The following is a 22396-nucleotide window of genomic DNA, read 5'->3' as shown; positions in this document are numbered from 1 at the left end:
ATGATACATTAGATTTGTTGTCTTTAGGACATGATGCATACATGATATAATTTTGAAATTGATAGGCAGAGTACTTTCTGAACTAACATCTGCACAACTTTTGGGGAGAAATAAAGAAATAAATAAAGAAGAACTAGAGATTGTAATTTGTCATTACTGACAAATTAAGGTGATCCGATTTTTTTTTAATCAATGATTCGAGTCCTGATCGCAATAGGCATGACCATACAAGTTTCGTCTGTGTTTAGAGACATTGGCCGTGTGATGTTTGGATTCTCATTTAGAAAAGGGAGTCATATCTGCCATCTTTGGTACCAAATTCTGTATACACTGAATAACGAAGATACAGCAACAAATACATATGACCCTTGACCCATCTTTACACTCCCAAGATGGCATCTGAGGAAAAAGTGGTTATTTTGTGAAATGATTCCTGCGACATCGTCTATATACGTGTGCAAAATATGGCAAAGATAGGACAGGTATTCACCAAGATACAAAATGCAACATTTGTGACCTTTGACCCTTATTTACATACCCAAGATATTGTCCAATCAAGTAGTTGTTATTGCATGAAATAATGTACGTGACATAAACTAAACATGTGCAAAATATGGGGGTGATAGGGTGTGTTTTTCTTGAGTTATTGCCAGAAAAGTTGCAGAAAGAAAGAAATATCTGAATACATCGAAGATAAGCTTTAATTTTAACCAAGATTTTTCACGTGATTCCAACATTGTATGAAAACACAAAGGGCACATAACGATAGCGCAAAGTCTCAGCTACAACATATTAAAATCTGGGAGAAATTCACTGAAGGGTAAGTGAGCTAGTCGTCGATAAAGACAATCATGTCAATTTTCATATCTAGAAAAATTCCCTCCCATAGAGATAACACGTAATAACGAAGATACAGGAAGAAGTACATATGACCTTTCACCCCACTTTGCACAGACAAGATGGCATCTGAGCAAAAAGTCGTTATTTTGTGAAATGATTCTTGTAACATGGTCTTTACGTGTGCAAAATATGGGAAAGATAGGACATGTATTTACTAAGATACAGGATGAAATATTTATGACCTTTGACCCTAATTTACATACCCAAGATGGTGTCCGATCAAGTAGTTGTTATTTCATGAAATAATGTACGTAACATGAACTAAACATGTGCAAAATATGGTGGTGATAGGGGCTGTCTTTCTTGAGTTATTGCAAAGAAAGTTGCAGAAAGAAAGAAATATTTCAATACATCGAAGATAAGCTTGAATTTCAACCAAGTTTTTGGACGTGATGCCGACGTCGTATGAAAAAACGAAGGGCACACTTACGATAGCCCAAAGTCTCAGCTACAACATATTAAAATTTGGAAGAAATTTACCGAAGCATAAGTGAGCTAGTGCTGGAGAAAGATAGTCATGTCAATTTCAATTTCCAGAAAAACTGCACTCCCATAGAGATAACACGTAAACTGGTCAAATTTGACAAGATTACTTTCAATCCATTTTTACGAGGTGATGCCGTCATCCAATCAAAATGCTGTTATTATATTAATGAAAGAGCATTTAATAAGCTACAACATACTGAAATTTGTGTGAAAATCGGCAAAGGATAAGTGAAATACGCTCGAGTGAACTTGAATTTTGATGACGTCATTTTGAAAATTTACTTTTTTTACTTTATTAAGATATTTGATATCTTTTAATCATTTTTTCAGCATCGCCAACCCATGAAATGACATGTACAACTCATCAGCTTTCAGAATATGTAAAGAAAATAGGGGGTCACCGTCCATCCTGACGAGTAAAATCGGATTCAAAATTGGCGGTTTTTTGGCATAGTTGCACTGTATATCGCCATTGACGCGCGCGCGGAATTTCAACTTTGACGGGCCCTTATGACGTCATATTGAGTCGGATTGACTTGAAACTTGGTAGAAATATTCCTTGACTTTTCAGGTATCCGATCGAAGTGAAAAAACGGGAAATTTCTATTGCATATGAGCTGTGCGTGCACATATGTGCGCGCGCGTACGCGTCCGTCCAATTTTTTCAATTTTTCAAAAAATGCTCTAAATGGTCTGAAACGTGTGCAAAAAAGTTTTGAGCTCGATTGGAGTATACAAATATTTCAACGCGCGCGTACGCGCACGTTTTAAGGGTAGAGATGGATTTTGAGAATATGAGTAGAATGCACATAACTTAAAATATATGTGACGTAAATTTCATTGAAAAATTGCATTCCAGTAATGAGATATGATAGAGAATGTGTTTTCATATAATGACGTCATAGTGACGTCACGGTCAACTGATCACAATGATGCATTAGATTTGTTGTCTTTAGGACATGATGCATACATGGTATAATTTTGAAATTGATAGGCAGGGGACTTTCTGAGCTAACCTCTGCACAACTTTTGGGGAGAAATAAAGAAACAAACAAAGAAGAAGAATAAAGAATCAGTACAGATACAGAAGGTGATCCGAGAGGATACTCGGATCACCTAAAGAAGAAAGAATCCGTACAAAAACAGAAGGTGATCCGAGAGGATACTCGGATCACCTAACTAGACTTGGAATTTGTCAAGACTGACAAATTAGGTGATCTGATTTTTTTTTAATCAATGATTCGAGTCCTGATCGCAATAGACATGACCATATACGTTTCATCTGTGTTTAGAGACATTGGCCGTGTGATATTTGGATTCTCATTTAGAAAAGAGAGTCAGGTCTGCCATCTTTGGTACCAAATTCGGTATACACTATAACGAAGATACAGAATGAAGTATTTTGACCATTGACCCAAATTTGCACAGCCAAGATGGCATCTGAGCAAAAAGTGGTTATTTTGTGAAATGATTCTTGTATTAACATGGTCTTTACGTGTGCAAAATATGGGAAAGATAGGACATGTATTCACCAAGATACAGGTTGAAACATTTATGACCTTTGACCCTAATTTACATACCCAAGATGGTGTCTGATCAAGTAGTTGTTATCTTATGAAATAATGTACGTGACATGAACTAAACATGTGCAAAATATGGGGATGAAAGGGGCTGTTTTTCTCGAGTTATTGCAAAGAAAGTTGCAGAAAGAAAGAAATATCTCAATACATCGAAGATAAGTTTGATTTCAACCAAGTTTTTTGACGTGATCTCGGCGTCGTATGAAAAATTGAAGAAAACAATGGCGATAGCCCATAGTCTCAGCTACAACATATTAAAATCTGGGAGAAATTCACCGAAGAGTAAGTGAACTAGTGCTCGATAAAGACCGCCATGTCAATTTTCATTTCCAGAAAAATTCCCTCCCATAGAGATAACACGTAAACTGGTTAAATTTGACAAGGTTACATTATATCCATTTTCACGAGGTGAAGACATCATCCGATTAAATCTTTGATGAACAGAACTTTAAGAGTATTAAATTGGCTACAACATACTAAAATCTGGAAGAAATTCACCGAAGGGTAAGTGAGCTAGTCGTAGATAAAGACAATCATGTCAATTTTCACATCTAGAAAAATTCCCTCCCATAGAGATAACACGTCATAATGAAGATAAAGAAAGAAGTACATATGACCTTTGACCCTACTTTGCACAGACAAGATGGCGTCTGAGCAAAAAGTGGTTATTTTGTGAAATGATTCTTGTAACATGGTCTTTACGTATGCAAAATATGGGAAAGATAAGACATGTATTCACCAAGATACAGGATGAAACATTTTTGACCTTTGACCCTAATTTACATACCCAAGAAGGTGCCCGATCAAGTAGTTGTTATTTTATGAAATAATGTACGTGACATAAACTAAACATGTGCAAAATATTGGTCTGATAGAGCTTGTTTTTCTTGAGTTATTGCAAAGAAAGTTGCAGAAAGAAAGGAATATGAAAATACATCGAAGATAAGCTTTAATTTCAACCAAGTTTTTGGGCATGATGCCGACTCCGTATGAAAAAACAAAGGGCACATTCACGATAGCCCAAAGTCTCAGCTACAACATACTAAAATATGGGAGAAATTCACCGAAGCATAAGTGAGCTAGTGCTCGATAAAGATAGTCATGTCAGTTTTCATTTCCAGAAAAACTGCACTCCCATAGAGATAACACGTAAACTGGTCAAATTTAACAATGTTACTTTTAATCCCTTTTTACGAGGTGATGCCGTCATCCAATCAAATTGTTGTTATTATATATCTGAAAGACCATTTAATAAGCTACAACATATTGAAATTTGGACGAAAATCAACTAAAGAATAAGTGAGATATGCTTGATTGAACTTGAAATTCGATGACGTCATTTTGAAAATTTACTTTTTTAACTTTATTAAGAAATTTGATATATTTTAATCATTTTTCCAGCATTGCCAACCCATGAAATGACATGTACAACTCATCAGCTTTCAGAATATGTAAAGAAAATGGGGGGTCACTGTCCATCCTGACGAGTAAAATCGGATTTGAAATTGGCAGTTTTTTTGGCATTGTTGCACTGCATATTGCCATTGACGCGCGCGCGGAATTTCAACTTTGACGGACCCGTATGACGTCATTTTGAGTGGGATTGACTTGAAACTTGGTAGAAATATTTCTTGACATTTCAGACATCCGATCAAAGTGAAAAAACGGGAAATTTTCATTGCATATGAGCTGTGCGTGCGTATATGTGCGCGCGCGTACGCGTCCGTCCAATTTTTTCAATTTTTCAAAAAATGCTCCAAATGGACTGAAACGTGTGCAAAAAAATTTTGAGCTCGATTTGAGCATACAAATATTTCAACGCGCGCGTACGCGCACGTTTCAAGAGTGAATATGAATTTTGAAGATATGAATAGAATGCGCTTGACTTGAAACATATGTGACGTAAATTTCATTGAACAATTTCTTTCCATAAATGAGATATGCATGAAAATGTGTTTTCATATAATGACGTCATAGTGACGTCACGGTCGACTGATCACTATGATTTTACTTGCGTTGTCGTCTTTAGGACATGATACATACATGGTATAATTTTGAAATCGATAGGAACAGGACTTTCTGAGCTAACCTCTGCACAACTTTTGGGGAGAAATAAAGAAAAAGAAGAAGAAAGAATCCGTACAGAAACAGAAGGTGATCCGAGAGGATACTCGGATCACCTAACTAGACTCGGAATTTGTCAAGACTGACAAATTAGGTGATCCGATCTCTTCGAAAATCAATGATTTGAGTCCTGATCCAAATATTCATGACCATACAGGTTTCATCTGTGTTGACGGGACATTGGCTGTGTGATGTTTGGATTCTCATTTAGAAAAGGGAATGAGACCTGCCATCTTTGGTACCGAATTCCGTATACACTAACGGAAATACAGAATGAAGTATATTTGACCTTTGACCTCACTTTGCACACCTAAGATGGCGTCTAAGCAAAAAGTGATTATTTTATGAAATGATTCTTGTAACATGGTCTTTGCGTGTGCAAAATATGGGAAAGATAGGACATGTATTCACCAAGATACAGGATGAAACATTTATGACCTTTGACCCTAATTTACGTACCCAAGATGGTGTCCGATCAAGTAGTTGTTGTATTATGAAATAATGTACGTGACATGTACTAAACATGTGCAAAATATGGGACTGATAGCCATTGTTGTTGTTCATCTATTGCACAGAAAGTAGTAGAAAGAAAGAAAAATAAAGAAAAAATCATGTTATTTTATAGAAATTTGAAGGAGAAGCATAAAAAAAATCAGAAAAAGATAAAGTAAGGAAAGGGAGATTAAGATTAACTAAAGAAAAAGAAGAAAAAAGTGTTTAAAAAAATAAAAAAAAAATATTGGCAGGGGTGAGCCTCGAACCAGGGACCTTAGGATTACGAGTCGGATGCGCTACGCAATGACCTATTTCATTCTCCATAGCCCCTGTGTATTAAGCAAAATGACGCTGCATCGAAGCCTCGTGTCATTTTCAACCAAGATTTTCGACGTGATACCGACGTCATGTGAAAAAATGGAGGTCACACTTGAGATAGCCCACAGTCTCAGCTACAACATACTAAAATCTGGGAGAAATTCACCGAAGCATAAGTGAGCTAGTGCTCGAAAAAGATAGTCATGTCAATTTTCATTTCCAGAAAAACTGCACTTCCATAGAGATAACACGTAAACTGGTCAAATTTGACAAGATTACTTTCAATCCATTTTTACGAGGTGATGCCGTCATCTAATCAAAATGTTGTTATTATATTAATGAAAGAGCATTTAGTAAGCTACAACATACTGAAATTTGGTTACAAATTGGCAAAGGATAAGTGAGATACGCTCGAGTGACCTTGAAATTTGATGACGTAATTTTGAAATTTACTTCTTTTATTTTATTAAGAGATTTGATATCTTTTAATCACTTTTCCAGCATCGCCAACCCATGAAATGATATTTACAACTCATCAGCTTTCAGAATATGTAACGAAAATGGGGGGTCACCGTCCATTCTGACGAGTAAAATCGGAATTAAAATTGGCGGTTTTTTGGCATAGTTGCACTGTATATCGCCATTGACGCGCGCGCGGAATTTCAACTTTGACGAGCCCGTATGACGTCATATTGAGTCGGATTGACTTGAAACTTGGTAGAAATATTCCTTGACATTTCAGGCATCCGATAAGTGTGAAAAAATGGGAAATTTCTATTGCATAAGAGCTGTGCGTGCGTATATGTGCGCGCACGTACGCGTCCGTCCATTTTTTTCAATATTTCAAAAAATGCTCCAAATTGTCTGAAACGTATGCAAAAAAAATTTGAGCTCGATTTGAGCATACAAATATTTCAATGCGCGCGTACGCGCCTGCTTTAAGAATAAATATGAATTTTGAGAATATGAGTAGAATGCGCTTGACTTGAAATATATGTGACGTAAATTTCATTGAATAATTCCATTCCATTAATGAGATATGAATGAGAATGTGTTTTCATATAATGACGTCATAGTGACGTCACGGTCGACTGATCACAATGATTTTACTTGCGCTGTCGTCTTTGGGACATGATACATACATGGTATAATTTTGACATTGATAGGAAGAGGACTTTCTGAGCTAACCTCTGCACAACTTTTGAGGAGAAAAAAGAAAAAGAAGAAGAACTAGAGATTGTAATTTGTCATCACTGACAAATTAAGGTGATCCGATTTTTTTTTTTTTACTCAATGATTCAAGTCCTGATCGCAATAGGCATGACCATGCAGGTTTCTTCTGTGTTCAGAGACATTGGCCGTGTGATGTTTGGATTCTCATTTAGAAAAGGGAGTCGTATCTGCCATCTTTGGTACCAACTCTGTATACACTATAACGAAGATACAGCAACAAGTACATATGACCTTTGACCCCACTTTGCACAACCTAGATGGCATCTGAGCAAAAAGTGGTTATTTTGTGAAATGATTCTTGTAACATGATCTTTGCGTGTGCAAAATATGGGAAAGATAAGACATGTATTCACCAAGATTCAGGATGAAACATTTGTGACCTTTGACCCTAATTTACATACCCAAGATGTTGTCCGATCAAGTAGTTGTTATTTTATGAAATAATCTACGTGACATGAACTAAACATGTGCAAAATATGGGGGTGATAGGGGCTGTTTTTCTTGAGTTATGCAAAGAAAGTTGCAGAAACATAGAAATATCTCAGCACATCGAAGATAAGCTTTAATTTCAACCAAGTATTTTAACATGATCCCGACATTATATGAATAAAGCAAAGGGCACGTAACGATAGCCCAAAGTCTGAGTTACAACATATTAAAATCTGAGAAAAATTCACCGAAGGGTAAGTGAGCTAGTGCTCGATAAAGACAATCGTGTCAATATTAACATCTAGAAAAATTCCCTCCCATAGAGATAACACGTCATAACGAAGATACAGAAAAAAGTACATATGACCTTTCACCCCACTTTGCACAGACAAGATGGCATCTGAGCAAAAAGTGGTTATATAGTGAAATGATTCTTGTAATATGGTCTTTACGTGTGCAAAATATGGGAAAGATAGGACATGTATTCACCAAGATACAGGACGATACATTTATGACCTTTGACCCTAATTTACATACCCAAGATGGCGTCTGATCAAGTAGTTGTTATTTTGTGAAATAATGTTCGTGACATGAACTAAACATGTGCAAAATATGGTGGTGATAGGGTATGTTTTTCTTGAGTTATTGCACATAAAGTTGTAAAAAGAAAGAAATATTACAATACATCGAAGATAAGCTTTAATTTCAACCAATTTTTTTGACGTGATCCCGACAATGTATGAAAAAATGAATGGCACACCTACGATAGCTCATGTCTCAGCTACAACATATCAAAATCTTAGAGAAATTCACCGAAGCATAAGTGAGCTAGTGCTCGATAAAGATAGTCATGTCAATTTTCATTTCCCTAAAAATTGCACTCCCATAGAGATTACACGTAAACTGGTCAAATTTGACAAGGTTACCTTCAATCCATTTTTTCGAGGTGATGTCGTCATCTAATCAAAATTGTGTAATTACATTTATGAAAGAGCATTTCATAAGCTACAACATATTGAAATTTAGGTGAAAATTGGCAAAGGATAAGTGAGATACACTCGAGCAAACTTGAAATTTGATGACGTCATTTTGAAAATTTACTTTTTTTACTTTATTAAGAAATTTGATATCTTTCAATCATTTTGTCAGCATAGCCAGCCCATGAAATGACATGTACAACTCATCAGCTTTCAGAATATGTCAAGAAAATGGGAGGTCACCGTCCATCCTGACGAGTAAAATCCGATTTAAAATTGGCGGTTTTTTGGCATAGTTGCACTGTGTATCCCCATTGACGCACGCGCGGAATTTTGAATTTGACGGGCCCGTATGACGTCATATTGAATCGGATCGACTTGAAACTTGGCATAAATATTCCTTGACATTTCGGACATCCGATCCATGTGAAAAAATTGAAAATTTCTATTCCATATGAGCTGTGCGTGCGAATATGTGCGCGCGCGTACGCGTCCGTCCAATTTTTTCAATTTTTCAAAAAATGCTCCAAATGGTCTGAAACGTGTGCAAAAAAATTTTGAGCTCGATTTGAGCATACAAATATTTCAACGCGCGCGTACGCGCACGTTTTGAGATAAAAATGAATTTTGAGAATATGAGTAGAATTCGCATGACTTGAAATATATGTGACGTAAATTTCATTGAAATATTCTGTTCCATTAATGAGATATGCATGAAAATGTGTTTTCATATAATGACGTCATAGTGACGTCACGGTCGACTGATCACTATGATTTTACTTGCGCTGTCGTCTTTGCGACATGATACATATATGGTATAAGTTTGACATTGAGAGGCAATACACTTTCTGAGCTAACCTCTGCACAACTTTTGAGGAGAAATAAAGAAACAAAGAAAGACTAGAGATTGTAATTTGTCATCACTGACAAATTAAGGTGATCCGATTTTTTTTATCAATGATTCGAGTCCTGATCGCAATAGGCATGACCATACAAGTTTCATCTGTGTTTAGAGACATTGGCCGTGTGATGTTTGCATTCTCATTTAGCAAAGGGAGTCATATCTGCCATGTTAGGTACCAAATTCTGTATACACTATAACGAAGAAACAGCAACAAGTACATATGACCTTTGACCCACCTTTGCACTCCCAAGATTGCATCTGATGAAATAGTGGTTATTTTGTGAAATGATTCTCGCGACATCGTCTATACGTGTGAAAAATATGGGAAAGGTAGGACAGGAATTCACTAAGATACACGATGAAGCATTTATGACCTTTGACCCTAATTTACATACCCAAGATGTTGTCCGATCTAGTAGTTGTTATTTTATGAAATAATGTACGAGACATGAACTAAACATGTGCAAAATATGGGGGTGATAGGGCGTGTTTTTCTTGAGTTATTGCAAAGAAAGTTGCAGAAAGAAAGAAATATCTCAATACATAGAAGATAAGCTTTAATTTCAACCAAGTTTTTATCGTAATCCCGACATCGTATGAAAAGACGAAGTAAACAAAACGATAGCGCAAAGTCTCAGCTACAACATATTAAAATCTGGGAGAAATTCACCGAAGCATAAGTGAGCTAGTGCTCGATAAAGACAGTCATGTCAATTTTCACATTAAAAAAAATTCCCTCCCATAGAGATAACACGTCATAACGAAGATACAAAAAGAAGTACATATGACCTTTGACCTCAATTTGTACAGACAAGATGGCATCTGAGTAAAAAGTAGTTATTTTGTGAAATGATCCTTGTAACATGGTCTTTGCGTGTGCAAAATATGGGAAAGATAGGACATGTACTCACTAAGATACAGGGTGAAACACTTATGACCTTTGACCCTAATTTACATACCCAAGATGGTGTCCGATCAAGTAGTTGTTATTTTATGAAATAATTCACGTCACATGAACTAAACATGTGCAAAATATGAAAGTGATAGAGGCCGTTTTTCTTGAGTTATTGCAAAGAAAGTTGCAGAAAGAAAGAAATACTTCAATACATGGAAGATAAGCTTTAATTTCAACCAAGTGTTTTGACGTGATGCAGACATCGTATGAAAAAACGAAGAGCACACTTACGATAGCCCTACGTCTCAGCTACAACATATTAAAATCTTAGAGAGATTCACCGAAGCATAAGCGAGCTAGTGCTCGATAAAGATAGTCATGTCAATTTTCATTTCCATAAAAACTGCACTCCCATAGAGTTAACACGTAAACTGGTCAAATTTGACAAGATTACATTCAATCCATTTTTACGAGGTGATACCGTCATCTAATCAAAATACCGTTATTATGTTAATGAAAGAGCATTTAATAAGCTACAACATACTGAAATCTTGGTGAAAATTGACAAAGGATTAGTGAAATACGCTGGAATGAACTTGAAATTTGATGACGTCATTTTGAAAATTTACTTTTTTTACTTTATTAAGAAATTTAATATCTTTTAATCATTTTGTCAGCATTGCCACCCCATGAAATGACATGTACAACTCATCAGCTTTCAAAATATGTACAGAAAATGGGGGGTCACCGTCCATCCTGACGAGTAAAATCGGATTTAAAATTGGCAGTTTTTTGGCATAGTTGCACTGTATATCGCCATTGACGCGCGCGCGGAATTTCAACTTTGACGGGCCCGTATGACGTCATATTGAGTCGGATCGACTTGAAACTTGGTAGAAATATTCCTTGACATTTCAGTCATCCGATAAGTGTAAAAAAACGGGAAATTTCTATTGCATATGAGCTGTGCGTGCGTATATGTGCGCGCGCGTACGCGTCCGTCCAATTTTTTCAATTTTTCAAAAAATGCTCCAAATGATCTGAAACGTGTGCAAAAAAAATTTGAGCTCGATTGGAGCATGTCAATATTTTAACGTGCGCGTACGCGCACGGTTTAAGTGTAAACTAAAATTTGAGAAAATGTGTAGAGTGCGCTTGATTTGAACTATATGTGACGTAAATTTCATAGAAAAATTCCATTCCATTAATGAGATATTAATGAAAATGTGCTTTCATATAATGACGTCATAGTGACGTCACGGTCCATTGATCACAATGATTTTACAAAATCTGTCGTCTTTGTGACATGATACATATATGGTATAATTTTGAAATTGATAGGCAGAGGACTTTCTGAGTTAATCTCTGCACAACTTTTGTCCAGAAATAAAGAATCAGTACAGATACAGAAGGTGATCCGAAGGATACTCGGATCACCTAACTAGAGATTGTAATTTGTCATCACTGACAAATTAAGGTGATCCGATTTTTTTTTAATCAATGATTCGAGGTCTGATCGCAATAGGCATGACCATACAGGTTTCATCTGTGTTTAGAGACATTGGCCGTGTGATGTTTGGATTCTCATTTAGAAAAGGGAGTCATATCTGTCATCCTTGGTACCAAATTCTGTATACACTAGATAACGAAGATACAGCAACAAATACATAATTTACGCATGACCATACAGCTTTCATCTGTGTTTAGGGATATTTGCCGTGTGATATTTGGAATCTCATTTAGAAAAGCGAGTCAGACCTGCCATCTTTGGTACCAAATCCCGTATACACTGTAACGAAGATACAGAATTAAGTATATTTGACCATTGACCCCACTTTGCACAGCCAGGATGGCATCTAAGCAAAAAGTGGTTATTTCGTAAAATGATTCTTGTAACATGGTCTTTGCGTGTGCAAAATATGGAAGAGATAGGACATGTATTCACTAAGATACAGAATGAAACATTTATGACCTTTGACCCTAATTTACATACCCAAGATAGTGTCTGATCAAGAAGTTGTTATTTTATGAAATAATGTACGTGACATGAACTAAACATGTGCAAAATTTGAGGGTGATAGACGCTGTTTTTCTTGAGTTATTGCAAAGAAAGTTGCAGAAAGAAAAGAAACATCTCAATACATTGAAGATAAGTTTTAAATTCAACCACGTTTTTTAACGTGATCCCGACATCGTATGAAAAAGACGAAGGGTAAAATACGATAGCCCAAAGTCTCAGCTACACAATATTAAGATCTGGGAGAAATTCACCGAAGCATAAGTGAGCTATTGCTCGAAAAAGATAGTCATGTCAAATTTCATTTGCAGAAAAACTGCACTCCCATAGAGATAACACGTCATAATGAAGATACAGAAAGAAGAATATATGACCTTTGACCGCACTTTGCACAGACATGGTGGCATCTGAGCAAAAAGTGGTTATTTTGTGAAATGATTCTTGTAACATGGTCTTTGCGTGTGCAAAATATGGGAGAGATAGGACATGTATTCACCAAGATACAGGATGAAACATTTATGACCTTTGACCCTAATTTACATACCCAAGATGGTGTCCGATCAAGTAATTGTTATTTTATGAAATAATGTACGTGACATGAACAAAACATGTGCAAAATATGGGATTAATTGCCATTGTTGTTGTTCATCTATTGCACAGAAAGTAGTAGAAAGAAAGAAAAATAAAGAAAAAATTGTTATTTTTATAGAAATTTGAAGGAGAAGCATGAAAAAAATCAGAAAAAGATAAAGTTAGGAAAGGAGATTAAGACTAACTAAAGAAAAAGAAGAAAAAATAGTGTTTAAAAAAATTTAAAAACAACTGGCAGCGGAGAGCATCGAACCAGGGACCTTAGGATTACGAGTCGGATGCGCTATGCAATGACCTATTTCATGCTCCATAGGCCCTGTGTATTAAGCAAAATGACGCTGCATCGAAGCCACATGCAATTTTCAACCAAGTTTTTCGACGTGATGCCGACGTCGTATGAAAAAATGGAGGGCACACTTACGATAGCTCAAAGTCTCAGCTACAACATACTAAAATCTGGGAAAAATTCACCGAAGCATAAGTGAGCTAGTGCTCGAAAAAGACAGTCATGTCAATTTTCACTGCCAGAAAAACTGCTCTCCCATAGAGATAACACGTAAACTGGTCAAATTTTACAAGGATACATTCAATCCATTTTTACGAGGTGATGACGTTATCCAATCAAAATGTTGTTTTTACATTAATGAAAGAACATTTCATAAGCTACAACATACTGAAATCTGGGTGAAAATTGGGGAAATTTAAGTGAGATACGCTCGAGTGAATTTGAAATTTGATGACGTCATTTTGAAAATTTACTTTGTTTACTTTATTAAGAAATTTGATATCTTTTAATCATTTTTTCAGTATCGCCAACTCATGAAATGACATGTACAACTCATCAGCTTTTAGAATATATCAAGAAAATGGGGGGTCACCGTCCATCCTGACGAGTAAAATCCGATTTAAAATTGGTGGTTTTTTGGCATAGTTGCACTGTGTATCCCCATTGACGCACGCGCGGAATTTTGAATTTGACGGGCCCGTATGACGTCATATTGAGTCGGATCGACTTGAAACTTGATAGAAATATTCCTTGACATTTTGGACATCCGATCCGTGTGAAAAAACTGAAAATTTCTATTGAATATGAGCTGTGCGTGCATATATGCGCGCGCGCGTACGCGTCCGTCCGATTTTTTCAATTTTTCAAAAAATGCTCCAAATGGTCTGAAACGTGTGCAAAAAAAATTTGAGCTCGATTTGAGCATACAAATATTTCAACGCGCGCGTACGCGCACGTATCAAGAGAAAATGTGAATTTTGAGAATATGAGTAAAATGCGCATAACTTGAAATATATGTGACGTAAATTTCATTGAAAAACTTCATTCCATTAATGAGATATGATTGAGAATGTGTTTTCATATAATGACGTCATAGTGACGTCACGGTCGACTGATCACTTTGATTTTAGTTCGATTGCCGTCTTTGGGACACGATACATACATGGTATAACTTTGAACTTGATAGACATAGCACTTTCTGAGCTAACCTCTGCACAACTTTTGGGGAGAAATAAAGAAATAAAGAAGACGAAAAATAAAGAATCAGTACAGATACAGAAGGTGATCCGAGAGGATACTCGGATCACCTAACTAGAGATTGTAATTTGTCATTACTGACAAATTAAGGTGATCCGATTTTTTTTTAATCAATGATTCGAGTCCTGATCGCAATAGGCATGACCATACAAGTTTCGTCTGTGTTTAGAGACATTGGCCGTGTGATGTTTGGATTCTCATTTAGAAAAGGGAGTCATATCTGCCATCTTTGGTACCAAATTCTGTATACACTGAATAACGAAGATACAGCAACAAATACATATGACCCTTGACCCATCTTTACACTCCCAAGATGGCATCTGAGGAAAAAGTGGTTATTTTGTGAAATGATTCCTGCGACATCGTCTATATACGTGTGCAAAATATGGCAAAGATAGGACAGGTATTCACCAAGATACAAAATGCAACATTTGTGACCTTTGACCCTTATTTACATACCCAAGATATTGTCCAATCAAGTAGTTGTTATTGCATGAAATAATGTACGTGACATAAACTAAACATGTGCAAAATATGGGGGTGATAGGGTGTGTTTTTCTTGAGTTATTGCCAGAAAAGTTGCAGAAAGAAAGAAATATCTGAATACATCGAAGATAAGCTTTAATTTTAACCAAGATTCCAACATTGTATGAAAACACAAAGGGCACATAACGATAGCGCAAAATCTCAGCTACAACATATTAAAATCTGGGAGAAATTCACTGAAGGGTAAGTGAGCTAGTCGTCGATAAAGACAATCATGTCAATTTTCATATCTAGAAAAATTCCCTCCCATAGAGATAACACGTAATAACGAAGATACAGGAAGAAGTACATATGACCTTTCACCCCACTTTGCACAGACAAGATGGCATCTGAGCAAAAAGTCGTTATTTTGTGAAATGATTCTTGTAACATGGTCTTTACGTGTGCAAAATATGGGAAAGATAGGACATGTATTTACTAAGATACAGGATGAAATATTTATGACCTTTCACCCTAATTTACATACCCAAGATGGTGTCCGATCAAGTAGTTGTTTTTCATGAAATAATGTACGTAACATGAACTAAACATGTGCAAAATATGGTGGTGATAGGGGCTGTCTTTCTTGAGTTATTGCAAAGAAAGTTGCAGAAAGAAAGAAATATTTCAATACATCGAAGATAAGCTTGAATTTCAACCAAGTTTTTGGACATGATGCCGACGTCGTATGAAAAAACGAAGGGCACACTTACGATAGCCCAAAGTCTCAGCTACAACATATTAAAATTTGGAAGAAATTTACCGAAGCATAAGTGAGCTAGTGCTGGAGAAAGATAGTCATGTCAATTTCAATTTCCAGAAAAACTGCACTCCCATAGAGATAACACGTAAACTGGTCAAATTTGACAAGATTACTTTCAATCCATTTTTACGAGGTGATGCCGTCATCCAATCAAAATGCTGTTATTATATTAATGAAAGAGCATTTAATAAGCTACAACATACTGAAATTTGTGTGAAAATCGGCAAAGGATAAGTGAAATACGCTCGAGTGAACTTGAATTTTGATGACGTCATTTTGAAAATTTTTTACTTTATTAAGATATTTGATATCTTTTAATCATTTTTTCAGCATCGCCAACCCATGAAATGACATGTACAACTCATCAGCTTTCAGAATATGTAAAGAAACTTTGACGGGCCCTTATGACGTCATATTGAGTCGGATTGACTTGAAACTTGGTAGAAATATTCCTTGACTTTTCAGGTATCCGATCGAAGTGAAAAAACGGGAAATTTCTATTGCATATGAGCTGTGCGTGCACATATGTGCGCGCGCGTACGCGTCCGTCCAATTTTTTCAATTTTTCAAAAAATGCTCTAAATGGTCTGAAACGTGTGCAAAAAAGTTTTGAGCTCGATTGGAGTATACAAATATTTCAACGCGCGCGTACGCGCACGTTTTAAGGGTAGAGATGGATTTTGAGAATATGAGTAGAATGCACATAACTTGAAATATATGTGACGTAAATTTCATTGAAAAATTGCATTCCAGTAATGAGATATGATAGAGAATGTGTTTTCATATAATGACGTCATAGTGACGGCACGGTCAACTGATCACAATGATGCATTAGATTTGTTGTCTTTAGGACATGATGCATACATGGTATAATTTTGAAATTGATAGGCAGGGGACTTTCTGAGCTAACCTCTGCACAACTTTTGGGGAGAAATAAAGAAACAAACAAAGAAGAAGAATAAAGAATCAGTACAGATACAGAAGGTGATCCGAGAGGATACTCGGATCACCTAAAAACAAAGAATCAGTACAGATACAGAAGGTGATCCGAGAGGATACTCGGATCACCTAACTAGACTCGGAATTTGTCAAGACTGACAAATTAGGTGATCCGATCTCTTCGAAAATCAATGGTTTGAGTCCTGATCCAAATATTCATGACCATACAGGTTTCATCTGTGTTGACGGGACATTGGCTTTGTGATGTTTGGATTCTCATTTAGAAAAGGGAATGAGACCTGCCATCTTTGGTACCGAATTCCGTATACACTAACGGAAATACAGAATGAAGTATATTTGACCTTTGAACTCACTTTGCACACCTAAGATGGCGTCTAAGCAAGAAGTGATTATTTTATGAAATGATTCTTGTAACATGGTCTTTGCGTGTGCAAAATATGGGAAAGATAGGACATGTATTCACCAAGATACAGGATGAAATATTTATGACCTTTGACCCTAATTTACATACCAAAGATGGTGTCCGATCAAGTAGTTGTTATATTATGAAATAATGTACGTGACATGTACTAAACATGTGCAAAATATGGGACTGATAGCCATTGTTGTTGTTCATCTATTGCACAGAAAGTAGTAGAAAGAAAGAAAAATAAAGAAAAAATCATGTTATTTTATAGACATTTGAAGGAGAAGCATAAAAAAATCAGAAAAAGATAAAGTAAGGAAAGGGAGATTAAGATTAAATAAAGAAAAAGAAGAAAAAAAGTGTTTAAAAAATAAAAAAAAACTAGAGATTGTAATTTGTCATTACTGACAAATTAAGGTGATCCGATTTTTTTTTAATCAATGATTCAAGTCCTGATCGCAATAGGCATGAACATACAGGTTTCATCTGTGTTTAGAGACATTTGCCGTGTGATGTTTGGATTCTCATTTAGAAAAGGGAGTCATATCTGTCATCTTTGGTACCAAATTCTGTATACACTAGATAACGAAGATACAGCAACAAATACATAATTTAGGCATGACCATACAGGTTTCATCTGTGTTTAGGGACATTCGCCGTGTGATATTTGGAATCTCATTTAGAAAAGCGAGTCAGACCTGCCATCTTTGGTACCAAATTCCGTATACACTGTAACGAAGATACAGAATGAAGTATATTTGACCATTGACCCCACTTTGCACAGCCAGGATGGCATCTAAGCAAAAAGTGGTTATTTCGTAAAATGATTCTTGTAACATGGTCTTTGCGTGTGCAAAATATGGAAGAGATAGGACATGTATTCACTAAGATACAGAATGAAACATTTATGACCTTTGACCCTAATTTACATACCCAAGATGGTGTCTGATCAAGAAGTTGTTATTTTATGAAATAATGTACGTGACATGAACTAAACATGTGCAAAATTTGAGGGTGATAGACGCTGTTTTTCTTGAGTTATTGCAAAGAAAGTTGCAGAAAGAAAAGAAACATCTCAATACATTGAAGATAAGTTTTAAATTCAACCACGTTTTTTTAACGTGATCCCGACATCCTATGAAAAAGACGAAGGGTAAAATACGATAGCCCAAAGTCTCAGCTACAACATATTAAGATCTGGGAGAAATTCACCGAAGCATAAGTGAGCTATTGCTCGAAAAAGATAGTCATGTCAAATTTCATTTGCAGAAAAACTGCACTCCCATAGAGATAACACGTCATAATGAAGATACAGAAAGAAGAATATATGACCTTTGACCGCACTTTGCACAGACATGGTGGCATCTGAGCAAAAAGTGGTTATTTTGTGAAATGATTCTTGTAACATGGTCTTTGCGTGTGCAAAATATGGGAGAGATAGGACATGTATTCACCAAGATACAGGATGAAACATTTATGACCTTTGACCCTAATTTACATACCCAAGATGGTGTCCGATCAAGTAATTGTTATCTTATGAAATAATGTACGTGACATGAACAAAACATGTGCAAAATATGGGATTAATAGCCATTGTTGTTGTTCATCTATTGCACAGAAAGTAGTAGAAAGAAAGAAAAATAAAGAAAAAATTATGTTATTTTTATAGAAATTTGAAGAAGCATGAAAAAAATCAGAAAAAGATAAAGTCAGGAAAGGAGATTAAGACTAACTAAAGAAAAAGAAGAAAAAATAGTGTTTAAAAAAATTTAAAAACAACTGGCAGGGGAGAGCATCGAACCAGGGACCTTAGGATTACGAGTCGGATGCGCTATGCAATGACCTATTTCATGCTCCATAGGCCCTGTGTATTAAGCAAAATGACGCTGCATCGAAGCCACATGCAATTTTCAACCAAGTTTTTCGACGTGATGCCGGCCTCGTATGAAAAAATGGAGGGCACACTTACGATAGCTCAAAGTCTCAGCTACAACATACTAAAATCTGGGAGAAATTCACCAAAGCATAAGTGAGCTAGTGCTCGAAAAAGATAGTCATGTCAATTTTCACTGCCAGAAAAACTGCTCTCCCATAGAGATAACACGTAAACTGGTCAAATTTTACAAGGATACTTTCAATCCATTTTTACGAGGTGATGACGTTATCCAATCAAAATGTTGTTTTTACATTAATGAAAGAACATTTCATAAGCTACAACATACTGAAATCTGGGTGAAAATTGGCGAAATTCAAGTGAGATACGCTCGAGTGAATGTGAAATTTGATGACGTCATTTTGAAAATTTACTTTTTTTACTTTATTAAGAAATTTGATATCTTTCAATCATTTTGTCAGCATAGCCAGCCCATGAAATGACATGTACAACTCATCAGCTTTCAAAATATGTAAAGAAAATGGGGGGTCACCGTCCATCCTGACGAGTAAAATCAGATTTAAAATCATCGGTTTTTTGGCATAGTTGCACTGTATATCGCCATTGACGCGCGCGCGGAATTTCAACTTTGACGGGCCCGTATGCAGTCAGTCCGCAGCGTCGTATGCTAATGAGCAAATCCACCGAATTTATTCCACGCGCAGGAATTCTGCGCATGTGTCTGGCGACGAGGCTTTTCGTCGACGCAAAATGTATATCCCCAACATCGCTCGTTGTTACGTTGCCATGAACCTGTTTCCGGAGCCGTGACCGGGTAAGTCTTGTAGTCCAATAAAAGACGATTAATTCCATACTTTTTTTAGCCGAATTTGACACTTTTTGAGGGAGATACAATGGATATAAGAAGCTGCTTGCGATAGAATCTGATTTTGACATGCACTGATACATTGCTGGATCCTGACCCATCTAAAACTCCTATGGTTATTTTAATCAGTTATTTGAATAGATGAGATTCTAGCGGAAATTTTGATACCAGCCTCATTTTGGCTCAAAAATAAACGAAGTGATCAAAATTGCACCCAAAGTCGAAGCAAATTTCCGAAAATATTGGTTTTGCGATGCCATCTGTATGCATGTAGGGTCACGTGACCTTCACGTTAACGAGAATTCCGGACTCGATTTTGTCTCTGCAGTGGCAAGTTTTGATCGCGCACGCACTGGCCGTAGTCCCGTATGTACAATTAGATGTCCTGTTCTGTAAAATAGTCGTCCACGGTATCGTATCACAGCTAGCGCTACTACTGGTTAGAACTAAAAGTACAGAGATCGATATAGATCATGACAGAGTACGATCTACTAGTAAAATGTACATGACATCAGTCAATTTCCTTTGTTGTATTTGGCATAGACCCTGCACTATTTTATTTTCATTATTATCATTATTTTTAATAGAACCAACAGTTAAGTTCTACATCATGTGTACATTCTATAGTTTGATGAATTCAAAATACATTGTATGGGAATATGTACAATCATAATAATGTACCACCTCATACTAGTCATACTATCACAGTCGTAGCATTAGCATTGTGACAATTTGAATACAATGGGGTGATGTACCAATGTTTTTGTGACAAATGAAATATTATTTACTTCTGGTTCCACTGTGTTTTAATAGACTTGACAAATGCATGTTTCGTATACTACGTTCATGCCAAATGTCATTTTATTTTCATCTCAATTGTTGCTATTTCACTTTTTTCTTTTGCCTCTTTGTAAAATTTTTATAATGATCTTTGAACAATAGAAAGACAATGCTCTCCTTTATAAATGCCATTGGAATTGAACTGTATAAATTCCAGTTGTATACATTTTTGCAATTAGTTTCATTCCTGACAAATATTTAGAATAATTATAATTGTTGTGTAATTGAATTGTACTGTAGTCCTTCTCAAAGTATATATATTTTTTGAACTCTGAATTAACCTTTCAGCACCAACCCCTTGCGAGATGTGTGCCACAAAAGCAGCTTCTTGCCAAAGGTGTATGAAGACACCAACCAAACACCATCTCCTGCCCCAAGCCAACAATGCCCCACCAAGCCAGCCACTGCGGGGACACCAACCCAGTCAGCTCCTGCTCTACGCCAAGAGTGCTCAAGAGACAGAACATCCAACCGTGTGACCCTCCCACAGGAACTGGTAAATTGGATACAGGATTGCATCTGTAAATTATAATTCTTGCTCTTTTCAACTTGCACTCAAGTTCCTCAAACAGGGATTAATAAATTGAAATTTTAGTTGGTACAGTTGTATTGTAAATTTTTGTTAATGATTATTGAGCAATAGAAAAAGTGTAATGTTCTTATTTAAGATGCCACTGAACGTTAAGTCATGAAATTTAATTGTACACATTTTAAGAGTAGTCAAATGAATTATGGGCAGTAGCTTGAATGACTGTAATCCTTCTCTGGCTGTCATGTAATTGTAGTTCTTCTTGAAGAATATTTTTTAAACTCTGATTTGCCTTTCAGCACCAACCCCTTACCAGATATGTGCCACAAAAGCAGCTTCTTGCCAAAGGTGTATGAAGACACCAACCAAACACCATCTCCCCTGCCCCAAGCCAACAATGCCCCATCAAGCCAGCCACTGCATGGATACCAACCCAGTCACTGCAGGGATACCAACCCAGTCAGCTCTTGCTCAACGCCAAGAGTGCTCAAGAGATGGAACATGCCGGAAATGCTCCATTACAGCTTGTTTGTATGACCCTCCCGCAGGAACTGGTAAATTGAATGCTGTTCAGGATTGCATCTGTAAATTATTATTCTAGTTAAACCCATTTTGTTTGGTCAGTATAACACTCAAGGTGTATCCCCAAGTCAGTAGAATGCTCATGAAGATCAACTGCTGCCCCCTCATTCTGCTCTTAGGTTTCACAGGTTGTAATCATGCTGGGTGAGAACTGTCTGGGCAAATGCCCCAGACATGTCCCACTATTCATGTATCCAGACATCACTCAATATGGCTGCTTTTCAGTTATTCAGGAAAAAGATTCTACTTTTGCTGACTTTTTTTGGATTTACAAGAGACATTGAACAAAGAAGAAATAATGTTGCATATTTAACAAGACAATGTTGATGTAAGAAAAATAAGTGTGTGAATAAGCAGTGCAAATGTAAAAAACAGGGGCAAAATTGTGGTCCTGGTTGTACATGCAGGAATTTTACAAATTTAGATAACCATGTAATTATGGAAAGTGAAGGTAGTGATAGTGACAATGTAAAATCTAGACACTGCAGATTTGTCTGAAAATGGTACAAATGTATAGCCTTGCTTGCATTGTGATCAAAG

General features: G+C 36.3%; 1 pseudogene; it reads left to right on the top strand.

Annotated features, from left to right (window-relative positions):
• The first annotated feature begins 19764 nt into the window (after positions 1 to 19764).
• Positions 19765 to 22071, top strand: LOC140245732 (uncharacterized; annotated as a pseudogene).
• Positions 22072 to 22396: the final 325 nt, after the last annotated feature.

Source organism: Diadema setosum, unplaced genomic scaffold (genome assembly GCF_964275005.1).
Source record: "Diadema setosum unplaced genomic scaffold, eeDiaSeto1 scaffold_25, whole genome shotgun sequence".
Lineage (NCBI taxonomy): Eukaryota > Metazoa > Echinodermata > Echinoidea > Diadematoida > Diadematidae > Diadema > Diadema setosum.
This window is presented reverse-complemented; position numbering and strand designations above follow the sequence as displayed.